Source organism: Chiloscyllium plagiosum, unplaced genomic scaffold (genome assembly GCF_037043375.1).
Source record: "Chiloscyllium plagiosum isolate Xiang-an unplaced genomic scaffold, Cpla_swu_hap1 HiC_scaffold_38, whole genome shotgun sequence".
In the NCBI taxonomy this organism is placed as follows: domain Eukaryota; kingdom Metazoa; phylum Chordata; class Chondrichthyes; order Orectolobiformes; family Hemiscylliidae; genus Chiloscyllium; species Chiloscyllium plagiosum.
The window spans coordinates 32,864,955-32,877,482 of NW_028270176.1; positions in this window are offsets into that span (position 1 = coordinate 32,864,955).

Sequence of the window (12,528 nt, forward strand, 5' to 3'; positions counted from 1 at the left end):
AGGTGGTTACATGGATCTACAGCTGTGGTACAGGAGGGTGGTTACATGGATCTGTAGCTGTGGTACAGGAAGGTGGTTACATGGATCTGTAGCTGTGGTACAGGAAGGTGGTTACATGGATCTGCAGCTGTGGTACAGGAGGGTGGTTACATGGATCTACAGCTGTGGTACAGGAAGGTGGTTACATGGATCTGTAGCTGTGGTACAGGAGGGTGGTTACATGGATCTACAGCTGTGGTACAGGAGGGTGGTTACATGGATCTACAGCTGTGGTACAGGAAGGTGGTTACATGGATCTACAGCTGTGGTACAGGAAGGTGGTTACATGGATCTACAGCTGTGGTACAGGAAGGTGGTTACATGGATCTACAGCTGTGGTACAGGAGGGTGGTTACATGGATCTACAGCTGTGGTACAGGAAGGTGGTTACATGGATCTACAGCTGTGGTACAGGAAGGTGGTTACATGGATCTACAGCTGTGGTACAGGAGGGTGGTTACATGGATCTACAGCTGTGGTACAGGAGGGTGGTTACATGGATCTGTAGCTGTGGTACAGGAGGGTGGTTACATGGATCTGTAGCTGTGGTACAGGAAGGTGGTTACATGGATCTGTAGCTGTGGTACAGGAAGGTGGTTACATGGATCTGCTTCTGTGGTACAAGTGGGCATTTAAGAGTGACCACATTTCTGTTGTTCTGGAGTCACGTGTCGGCCCAGAGCAGGAACGGAGGGCAGTTTCCTTTCCTGATCGACATTTGTGATCCAGAAGGGTTTCCCTGACATTGGGATCGCTGTCCTCTTTAGAATCTTAATGACTGGTGCGGTTTGAATACATTTTTATTTGTCTGCTGTGGTGGGATTGTAACCCAGGTCTCGCCAGAAGATTAGCTTCATCTCTGGATTAACAGTCCATGACGCCATTGCACCCCTAACTGTCTCCTTATTATTCCATTTTACAATTTCACTCATTGAAATGGCACCAAATTGTGGGACCATATGTCCTTTTTCCTGTATTATCATACGTACCTGAGACAATAAATCTTTATTCCAATCGATTGAATTCTATTCTCTCGCCTTGTCGAAGACGTGGTGACCCACAGGTTAAAACCAGCAGCGGTTTCCTCTCTCTCAAATGAGAGAGAATCTCAGAATCCTGCAGCGAGTAACTCCCCTCCTGACTCCCTCCAAAGCCTGTCCCACCATCGACAAGGCCCAAGGCAGGAGGGTGAGGGAATACTCCCCACTTGCCCCTGGATGGGGGGCAGCTCCAACAACACTCGAGGAGCTCGACACCATCCAGGGACAAAGCAGCCCACACACCCACAAACATCCCCTCCCTCCCCCCACCGACGCTCAGTAACAGCAGTGTGTACCATCCGCACCCTGTCCCCAACGATGCTCAGTAACAGCAGTGAGCACCATCCCCTCCCTCCCCCCACCGTCCCTCAGTAACAGCAGTGTGCACCATCCCCTCCCTCCCCCCACCGACACTCAGTAACAGCAGTGTGCACCATCCCCTCCCTCCCCCCACCGACACTCAGTAACAGCAGTGTGTACCAACCCCTCCCTCCCCCACCGAAGCTCAGTAACAGCAGTGTGTACCATCCCCTCCCTCCCCCACCGTCCCTCAGTAACAGCAGTGTGCACCATCCCCTCCCTCCCCCCACCGACCCTCAGTAACAGCAGTGTGTACCATCCCCTCCCTCCCCCACCGTCCCTCAGTCACAGCAGTGTGCACCATCCCCTCCCTCCCACCCACCGACACTCAGTAACAGCAGTGTGTACCAACCCCTCCCTCCCCCACCGAAGCTCAGTAACAGCAGTGTGCACCATCCCCTCCCTCCCCCCGCCGACGCTCAGTAACAGCAGTGTGAACCATCCCCTCCCTACCCCCCACCGACGCTCAGTAACAGCAGGGTGTACCATCCCCTCCCTCCCCCCACCGACGCTCAGTAACAGCAGTGTGTACCATTCCCTCCCTCCCCCCACCAACACTCAGTAACAGCAGTGTGTACCATCCCCTCCCTACCCCCCACCGACGCTCAGCAACAGCAGTGTGTACCATCCCCTCCCTCCCTCCACCGACACTCAGTAACAGCAGTGTGTACCATCCCCTCCCTCCCCCCCACCGACGCTCAGTAACAGCAGTGTGTACCATCCCCTCCCTCCCCCCACCGACGCTCAGTAACAGCAGTGTGTACCATCCCCTCTCTCCCCCCACCGACGCTCAGCAACAGCAGTGTGTACCATCCCCTCCCTCCCCCACTGACGCTCAGTGACAGCAGTGTGTACCATTCCATCCCTTCCCCCCACCAACGCTCAGTAACAGCAGTGTGTACCATCACATCCCTCCCCTCACCGACGCTCAGCAAGAGCAGTGTGTACCATCCCCTCCCTACCCCCCACCGACCCTCAGTAACAGCAGTGTGTACCATCCCCTCCCTCCCCCACCGACGCTCAGTAACAGCAGTGTGTACCATCCCCTCCCTCCCCCCCACCGACGCTCAGTAACAGCAGTGTGTACCATCCTCTCCCTCCCACACCGACGCTCAGTAACAGCAGTGTGTACCATCCCCTCCCTCCCCCACCGACGCTCAGTAACAGCAGTGTGTACCATCCCCTACCTCCCCCCCACCGACGCTCAGTAACAGCAGTGTGTACCATCCCCTCCCTCCCCCAACGACGCTCAGTAACAGCAGTGTGTACCATCCCCTCCCTCCCTCCCACCGCGCACAGAAACAGCAGTGTGTACCATCCCCTCCCTCCCCTCACCGACGCACAGTAACAGCCGTGTGTACCATCCCCTGCCTCCCCCCACCGACGCACAGTAACAGCAGTGTGTACCATCACCTCCCTCCCCCCACCGACGCACAGTAACAGCACTGTGTACCATCACCTCCCTCCCCCCACTGACGCTCAGTAACAGCAGTGTGTACCATCCCCTCCCTCCCCCACCGACGCTCAGTAACAGCAGTGTGTACCATCCCCTCCCTCCCCCCCACCGACGCTCAGTAACAGCAGTGTGTACCATCCCCTCCCTCCCCCAACGACGCTCAGTAACAGCAGTGTGTACCATCCCCTCCCTCCCTCCCACCGCGCACAGAAACAGCAGTGTGTACCATCCCCTCCCTCCCCTCACCGACGCACAGTAACAGCAGTGTGTACCATCACCTCCCTCCCCCCACCGACGCACAGTAACAGCACTGTGTACCATCACCTCCCTCCCCCCACTGACGCTCAGTAACAGCAGTGTGTACCATCCCCTCCCTCCCCCCCACCGACGCTCAGTAACAGCATGTCTACCATCCACTCCCTCCCCCACCGACGCTTAGTAACAGCAGTGTGCACCATCCCCTCCCTCCCCCCCACCAACGCTCAGTAACAGCATGTCTACCATCCACTCCCTCCCCCACCGACGCTTAGTAACAGCAGTGTGTACCATCCCCTCCCTCCCCCCCACCGACGCTCAGTAACAGCAGTGTGTACCATCCCCTCCCTCCCCCACCGACGCTCAGTAACAGCAGTGTGTACAATCCCCTCCCTCCCCCCACCGACGCTCAGTAACAGCAGTGTGTACCATCCCCTCCCTCCCCCACCAACGCTCAGTAACAGCAGTGTGTACCATCCCCACCCTCCCCCCCACCGACGCTCAGTAACAGCAGTGTGTACCATCCCCTTCCTCCCCCCACTGACACTCAGTGACAGCAGTGTGTACCATCCCCTCCCTCCCCCCACCGATGCTCAGTAACAGCAGTGTGTACCATCCCCTCCCTTCCCTCCCCCACCGACGCTCAGCAAGAGCAGTGTGTACTATCCCCTCCCTCCCCCCACCAACTCAGTAACAGCAGTGTGTACCATCACCTCCCTCCCCCCACCGACGCACAGTAACAGCAGTGTGTACCATCCCCTCCCTCCCCCCACCGACCCTCAGTAACAGCAGTATGTACCATCACCTCCCTCCCCCCACCGACGCTCAGTAACAGCAGTGTGTACCATCACCTCCCTCCCGCCCCGACACTCAGTAACAGCAGTGTGCACCATCCTCTCCCTCCCCTCACCGACGCTCAGCAAGAGCAGTGTGTACTATCCCCTCCCTCCCCCCACCGACCCTCAGTAACAGCAGTGTGTACCATCCCCCCCCCCCCCGGTGTGTGCCAGCTACAAGATGCACTGCAGAAACTCACCAAAGACCCTCAGGCAGCACCTTCCAAACCCACGGCCACCTCAACCTAGAAGGACAAGGGGCAGCAGGTACATGGGAACACCACCATCCTGCACGTTCCCCTCCGACCCCCTCACCATCCTGACTTGGAAATACATCGGCTGTTCCTTCCTGGGTCAGAATCCTGGGATTCCCTCCCTCAGGGTCTACCCACAGGACATGGACTGCAGCAGTTCAAGAAGGTAGCTCACCCCCACCTTCTCAAGGGGGGCAACGAGGGACGGGGAGATAAATACTGGGCCCAGCCAGCTACCTCAACATCCCACAAAAGAATAAACGATAAAAGCTCTATGGTCTGCTAAGACATGACAATTTTCCTCCAATTTCTTCTTATTCACTTGGAACAGATTCAGAAATAATTTGAATTATGGTTTCCAGTATATCGGTGGCACAGTGGCTCAGTGGTTAGCACTGTTGCCTCCCAGTACCAGGGACCCGGGTTCAATCCCGCCGTCGGGCAACTGACTGTGTGGAGTTTGCACATTCTCCCTGTGTCTGCGTGGGTTTCCTCCAGGTGCTCCGGTTTCCTCCCATGGGAAATTGTCCCATCGTGTCCTGGGATATGCAGTTTAGGGTGGATTGGCCATTGCTAAATTACCCCATAGTGTCCAGGGATGTGTTGGTTAGGGTGGATTGGCCATGGGAAATTGTCCCATAGTGTCCTGGGATGTGTAGGTTAGGGTGGATTGGCCATGGGAAATTGTCCCATCGTGTCCTGGGATATGCAGTTTAGGGTGGATTGGCCATGGGAAATTGTCCCAAATTGCCCAGGGATGTGCAGGTTAGGGTCGATTAGCCATGCTAAATTACCCCATAGTATCCAGGGAACTGCAGGTTAGGGTGGATTGGCCATGGGAAATTGTCCCATATTGCCCAGGGATGTGCAGGTTAGGGTCGATTAGCCATGCTAAATTACCCCATAGTATCCAGGGAACTGCAGGTTAGGGTGGATTGGCCATGCTAAATTGTCCCATAGTGTCCAGGGATGTGCCGGTTAGGATGGATTGGCCATAGGAAATTGTCGCTGGAAATGTGTTGCTGGAAAAGCGCAGCAGGTCAGGCAGCATCCAGGGAACAGGAGAATCGACGTTTCGGGCATAAGCCCTTCTTCAGGAATGAGGAAAGTTTGTCCAGCAGGCTAAGATAAAAGGTGGGGAGGAGGGACTTGGGGGAGGGGCGCGGAAATGTGATAGGTGGAAAGAGGTCAAGGTGAGGGTGATCGGTCAGACTGGGGTGGGGGCGGAGAGGTCAGGAAGAAGATCTCAGGTTAGGAAGGCGGTGCTGAATTCGATGGATTTGACTGAGACAGGATGGGGGGAGGGGAAATGAGGAAACGGGTGAAATCCGAGTTCATCCCTTGTGGTTGGAGGGTTCCTAGGCGGAAGATGAGGCGTTCTTCCTCCAACCGTCGTTTTGTTGTGGTCTGACGATGGAGGAGTCCAAAGACCTGCATATCCTTGGTGGAGTGGGAGGGGGAATTGAAATGTTGAGCTACAGGGTGGTTGGGTTGGTTGGTCCGGGTGTCCCAGAGGTGTTCTCTGAAACACTCCGCAAGTAGGCGGCCTGTCTCCCCAATATAGAGGAGGCCACATCAGTTGCAGAGGATGCAATAGATGATGTGTGTGGAGGTGCAGGTGAATCTGTGGCGGATATGGAAGTTTCCTTTGGGGCCTTGGAGGGAGGTGAGGGGGGAGGTGTGGGCGCAAGTCTTGCACCTCCTGCGGTTGCAGGGGAAGGTGCCGGGAGTGGAGGTTGGGTTGGTGGGGGGTGTGGAAATGACGAGGGAGTCACGGAGGGAGTGGTCTATTCCGTTAAGACCACTCCCTCCGTGACTCCCTCGTCAGATCCACATCCCCCACCAACCCAACCTCCACTCCCGGCACCTTCCCCTGCAACCGCAGGAGGTGCAAGACTTGCGCCCACACCTCCCCCCTCACCTCCCTCCAAGGCCCCAAAGGAAACTTCCATATCCGCCACAGATTCACCTGCACCTCCACACATATCATCTATTGCATCCTCTGCAACTGATGTGGCCTCCTCTATATTGGGGAGACAGGCCGCCTACTTGCGGAGTGTTTCAGAGAACACCTCTGGGACACCCGGACCAACCAACCCAACCACCCTGTAGCTCAACATTTCAATTCCCCCTCCCACTCCACCAAGGATATGCAGGTCTTTGGACTCCTCCATCGTCAGACCACAACAAAACGACGGTTGGAGGAAGAACGCCTCATCTTCCGCCTCGGAACCCTCCAACCACAAGGGATGAACTCAGATTTCACCAGTTTCCTCATTTCCCCTCCCCCCACCCTGTCTCAGTCAAATCCATCAAATTCAGCACCGCCTTCCTAACCTGAGATCTTCTTCCCGACCTCTCCACCCCCAACCCAGTGTGACCTATAACCCTCACCTTGACCTCTTTCCACCTATCACATTTCCGACGCTCCTCCCCCAAGTCCCTCCTCCCTACCTTTTATCTTAGCCTGCTGGACAAACTTTCCTCATTCCTGAAGAAGGGCTTATGCCCGAAACGTCGATTCTCCTGTTCCCTGGATGCTGCCTGATCTGCTGCGCTTTTCCAGCAACACATTTCCAGCTCTGATCTCCAGCATCTGCAGACCTCACTTTCTCCTCATAGGAAATTGTCCCATAGTGCCCAGGCATGTGCAGGTTATGGTGGATTGGCGATGCTAAATTGTCCCATAGTGTCCAGGGATGTGCAGGTTAGGGTGGATTGGCCATAGGAAATTGTCCCATAGTACCCAGGGTTGTGCAAGTTAGGGTGAATTGGCCATGGGAAATTGTCCCATAGTGTCCAGGGATGTTCAGGTTAGGGTGGATTGACCATGGGAAATTGTCCCATAGTGCCCAGGAATGTGCAGGTTCGGGTGAATTGGCCATGCTAAATTGTCCCATAGTGTCCAGGGATGTGCAGGTTAGGGTGGATTGGCCATAGGAAATTGTCCCATAGTGCCCAGGGATGTGCAGATTATGGTGGATTGGCGATGCTAAATTGTCCCATAGTGTCCAGGCCTGTGCAGGTTAGGGTGGATTGGCCATAGTAAATTGTCCCATAGTGTCCTGGGATGTGCAGGTTCGTTTGGATTGGCCATGCTAAATTGACCCATAATGCCCAGGGATGTGCAGGTTAGGGTGGATTGGCCTTGGGAAATTAACCCATAGTGTCCTGGGATGTGTAGTTTAGGGGGATTAGCCATTGCTAAATTGTCCCATAGTGCCCAGTGATGTGCAGGTTAGGATGGATTGGTCATGGGAAATAGTCCCATAGTGTCCAGGGATGTGTAGGTTAGGGTGAATTGGCCATGGGGAATTGTCCCATAGTGTCCTGGGATGTGTAGGTTAGGGTGGATTGGCCATGGGAAATTGTCCCATAGTGCCCAGGGATGTACAGGTTAGGGGGGATTGGCCATGGGAAATTGTCCCATAGTGACCAGGGATGTGCAGGTTAGGGTGGATTGGCCATGGGAAATTGTCCCATAGTGCCCAGGGATGTGCAGGTTAGGGTGGATTGGCCATGGGAAATTGTCCCATAGTGTCCAGGGATGTGCAGGTTAGGGTGGATTGGCCATGGGAAATTGTCCCATAGTGCCCAGGGATGTGTAGGTTAGGGTGGATTGGCCATGGGATATTGTCCCATAGTGCCCAGGGATGTGCAGGTTAGGGTGGATTGGCCATTGGAAATTGTCCCATAGTGCCCAGGGATGTGCAGGTTAGGGTGGATTGGCCATTGGAAATTGTCCCATAGTGCCCAGGGATGTGCAGGTTAGGGTGGATTGGCCATTGGAAATTGTCCCATAGTGCCCAGGGATGTGCAGGTTAGGGTGGATTGGCCATGGGAAATTGTCCCATAGTGCCCAGGGATGTGCAGGTTAGGGTGGATTGGCCATGGGGAATTGTCCCATAGTGCCCAGGGATGTGCAGGTTAGGGTGGATTGGCCATGGGGAATTGTCCCATAGTGCCCAGGGATGTGCAGGTTAGATGCATTAGTCAGTTGAAATGCCGAGTTCTCGAGTCGGGGAATGGGTTTGGGTGGGATGCTCTTTTGAGGGTCCGTGTGGCCTCGTTAGACCAACTGGCCTGTTTCAACACTGTTGGGATCCTAATACCTCCTACCTCTGACTTCCAGCTGTTTGAGATGGCAGTGCTTGCTCCTTTATAGAGTGAGGGCTGCAGCCATGACATGTCTGAGCTGAAGTCACTGAACTGGGTTGTGGAACTCGATTGTGGAAGTGGTTTGGGATGAATCATCGTATCACAAGATGGTAAGAAAGGGAAAGTCCCACGGATGAAGAGGGGGGGGTATTGGTTTTGAAGATTCTGCGCTGTTTCATCGACGGCAGCGGGGAGTTGGGGGGGGGGGGGGGGGGGGGTAGGTGGCGTGTGACCTCAAGTTGCAACCTCCGTTTTATTTTCAGAAGCTGACGCGATGCTGGTTCGTTCTGCTTTTGTGTAGCGCCACAGGGCTGCCCAGCAACCACCTGCCTGTCTGTGAGACAATCTCCTGTGTGCCGCGATCCAGAATAATATGGCTTTGTGATGCTTGTTCGATCAAGTTGTTGAGGGGTGTAGGACAGGGAGAAGCTTGTTCCCCTTGAGGGAGGGAACAGTGGCCGGGGTCGGGAAGGGATGGATTGGTGGATTGAAGGTCAAGGGGCAGGAGGTTTGGAGGGGACATGATGATGAAGAAAGTCACTCAGGGCGGTAGGAATCTGGAAAGTCACTCCCTGCTGGGATGGTTACGGTGGAAGTGCTCATGTCGTTTCGATACGCACTTGTGAGGCCAAAGCCGTGGACCAAGCGCTGGAAAGTTGGGATTGGGATCGTTTGACTGGCACGGGCTGGATAGGTCAAAATCGAAGAGTGTGGTGCTGGAAAAAGCACAGCCGGTCAGGCAGCATCCGAGGAGCAGGAGAGTGGAGGCTTCGAGAACGAGCATTGTCTCCTGCGCTGGGGACCTCCGTGACTGAGGGATGAGTGTTGCCCCAGGACTCAAGGAGAGGAGGCCCCATCCTCTGGCGACCTGTGACAGTACGTGTCCACCAGGGGGCGCAAGCCGTCTCCCCCCCCCCCCCCCCCCCCCCCCACCGAGATGGACACAACATTGAGATCCCTGCACGGCAGCCGAGGGGAGATTTAAGTACAACTCAAGGATAGATCTGGACTTTGGGCTGTTGAACGGAGGAGACCAGCCACTCCTTTCTTGCCTGCTTGCTCTTCAGGCCCACATCAACCAATCACGTCCAGCTGCAAAGGAATAAACAGCGCACGGACTATAACAGGTCAACAAATGTGGCTCCTTTGATCGGTGGCCCAATGTTTGGAATATTGGGTGCAATTCTGGTCTCCACCCTATCGGAAGGGTGTTGTGAAACTTGAAAGGGCTCAGAAAAGATATTGCCAGGGTTGGAGGGTTTGAGCTACAGGGAGAGGCTGAACAGGCTGGGGCTGTTTTCCCTGGAGCGTCGGAGGCTGAGGGGGTGACCTTACAGAGGTTTACAAAAGCATGAGGGACATGGATAGGATAAATAGGCAAGGTATTTTCCATGGGACGGGGGAGTCCAGAACTAGAGGGCTGAGGTTTAGGGTGAGTGGGGATTTAAAGGGGATTTAACGGTCAACTTTTTCACGCAGAGGGTGGTATGTGTATGGAATGAGCTGCCAGAGGATGTGGTGGAGGCTGGGATAATTGTAACATTTAAGAGGCATTTGGATGGGTATATGGATAGGAAAGGTTTGGAGGGATATGGGCCGGGTGCTGGCAGGTGGGACTAGATTGGGTTGGGATGTCCGGGTCGGCATGGACAGGTTGGACCGAAGGGTCTGTTTCCGTGCTGTACATCTCTGTGGCTGTCTGACTCTAAGACAAGTGGGGAAGGGCTAGAATGCCTGGGATATCCCTTGACACTCAAGAACTAAAACACTGCCCTCGAAGGATCCAAGCTGAACCATTTCACACTGAGATGGGGAGAGAGTGAGGGAGCCTGTGGGCTTCTCTCCCACAGCAAGCAGATGAGGTTAAAACATTGAACATTTTCACAAAGGGGACGGATACAGCTCTGAGGGCTAAAATGTGCAGTTTATTGCTCACTATTTTGGCCACCCTGTTATAGGAAAGGCAGAGTTAGACCAGAAAGAGGGCGGAGAAAATTTACCAGGATGTTGCCCGGACCAGCAGGCCTGAGTTACAGGGAGAGGTTGGCCAGGACAGGACTTTATCCCTCGGACTGTAGGAGAATGATGGGGTGACCTTATTGAGGTGTACGAAACCATGAGGGGCGTTGATAGGGTGAATGCAGATCATCTTTTCCCGAGTCATGAGGAACTGGAAACGAGAGGGCACAGGTTAAGGGTGAGAGGGGAAAGATTTCAGAAGGGACTGAGGGGCAACTCCTTCACACAGAGAGTGACGCGTGTATGGAATGGGCTGCCAGAGAAAGTGGGTGAGGCAGGTACAACAGCAACATTTCAAAACAATCTGGACAGGGGCCTGGATGGGAGGGTTGAGAGGGACATGGACCAAATGCGGGCAACTGGAATGAGCTGAGCAGGTCAGTTTGGGCCTGTTCCCACTCTGCATGACTCTAAAGGGATGGGGGAGAGCGTGCGGAACAGAGGACTGAGTCGGATGATCATGTTGAATGGACAGAGCAGGTTTGAAGGGCTGAATGGTCTACTCCCGCTCCTATTTTCTGAGCGGATCGAGGAAGGGTTAAATGACCATGTGGATGTGTCGCTTTCATCTTCCTAGGAGGTTAGGACCCATACAGCTCCGAGCACACAGCGCCTGCAACCTTGCCTTCGTCTGCAGAGGGCTGAGAAATGTTGCTTCAGCACAAACCAGGAGGCTGGCCTGTTTGTTTATCAGGAAGCAAGGGTGTGCATCTACCTGGGGCATGGACAGGGAGCAGGTAGGGGAACATCCTTTTAAAGTGTAGGTCAGGAGGTGATGGCAGGAATACGATTCTCACCCACAGAGTGGGACGCTATCTGGGAAACCGCACAACCTTTAAAAAGCACTTGGATCAGCACGTGGAGCATGACAACGTTCAAGGCTATCGGCCAGGTGCTGGCATAGATTTACAGTCGTTTTGTCCCTGGGGATTCGATGGGCTGAAGGGCCTCTTCCATGCTGAATGATTGTACGACCAGATGAGAAGCTATTATAACAGCCTGTTTTATTGTTACTTTTTATTAGTTGTATTCATTGGGTTCTCATAAACCCTAGATTCACCCTGCCTCGTTTCCCCCCCCACCACCACCCAAGTAAAACTCGACCTCGAGCTAAGAATGCAGAGCAGAAACAGGAAGATGAGAAATGAAAGTGATGTCGATTGTCCGAGGGGAGAAATCAGTTTCTCAGCTTGGCAGGGTTTTTGCGGAATTGCAGTGTTTCATTTTGACACGGACTTGCCTTCCTCTTATGTTGTCTGTCTGGACATGTCGCAAAATCCTGTCCTTTTATTTGGCAATCTTCCGAGTTGGAATGGCACAATCAGGGGGGAAGGTTTCAGAGGAGGCTATTCAGCCCACCATCTCCGGAAGAGCCTCCCATGCTGGTCCCGATCTCCAGCCCTATCTCCAAACCCCTCGAACGTCATCACTCCCGCTCTCTTTCGGAGGTTCCAGTGGACTCTGCCTCCCCCACTCTCCCAGGCAGCGAATTCGAAATCCTAACAACTTTCTGAACAGACGTAGTTCTCCTCGTTCACTCTCCTGGCTGTCTTGCTGACAGTCTTGAAAATTGTAACGGCCTAGTTACTGACGTACTAAGTCAAGCAGAATCTTTACCCTGTCAACATTGTTGATAGTTTTGAACACCTCAATGATCTTCCCTGATCCGTGGCGAGTAAACCCAATCTCTCTAATCTTTCCTTGTGTCTAAAATCCCCCAATCCCGCTATCGTTCTAGCAAGTCTCCTTTGAAATCTCTCCAGGGCTTCAGCATTCCGCCTTCTACAAAATCCCCAGAATTGAATGCAATATTCGAAATGACTTGTAGAGATACAGCATCAATTCCCTACTTTTGCACTCAATGCCTCTATTTATAAACCCAAGGATCATCACAGAATCCCTGCAGTGTGGAAACAGACCATTCAGCCCAACAGGTCCACACCAACCCTCTGAAAAGTATCCCACCCAGACCCGTTCCCCTACCTGACTACTCTACACTCCTCCCTGACTAATGCACCTAACCTACACATCCCTGAGCACTATGAGCAAATTAGCATGGCCAGTTCACCTGACTTTCACACCTTTGGATCCTGTAAGTCCTCTTAACAACT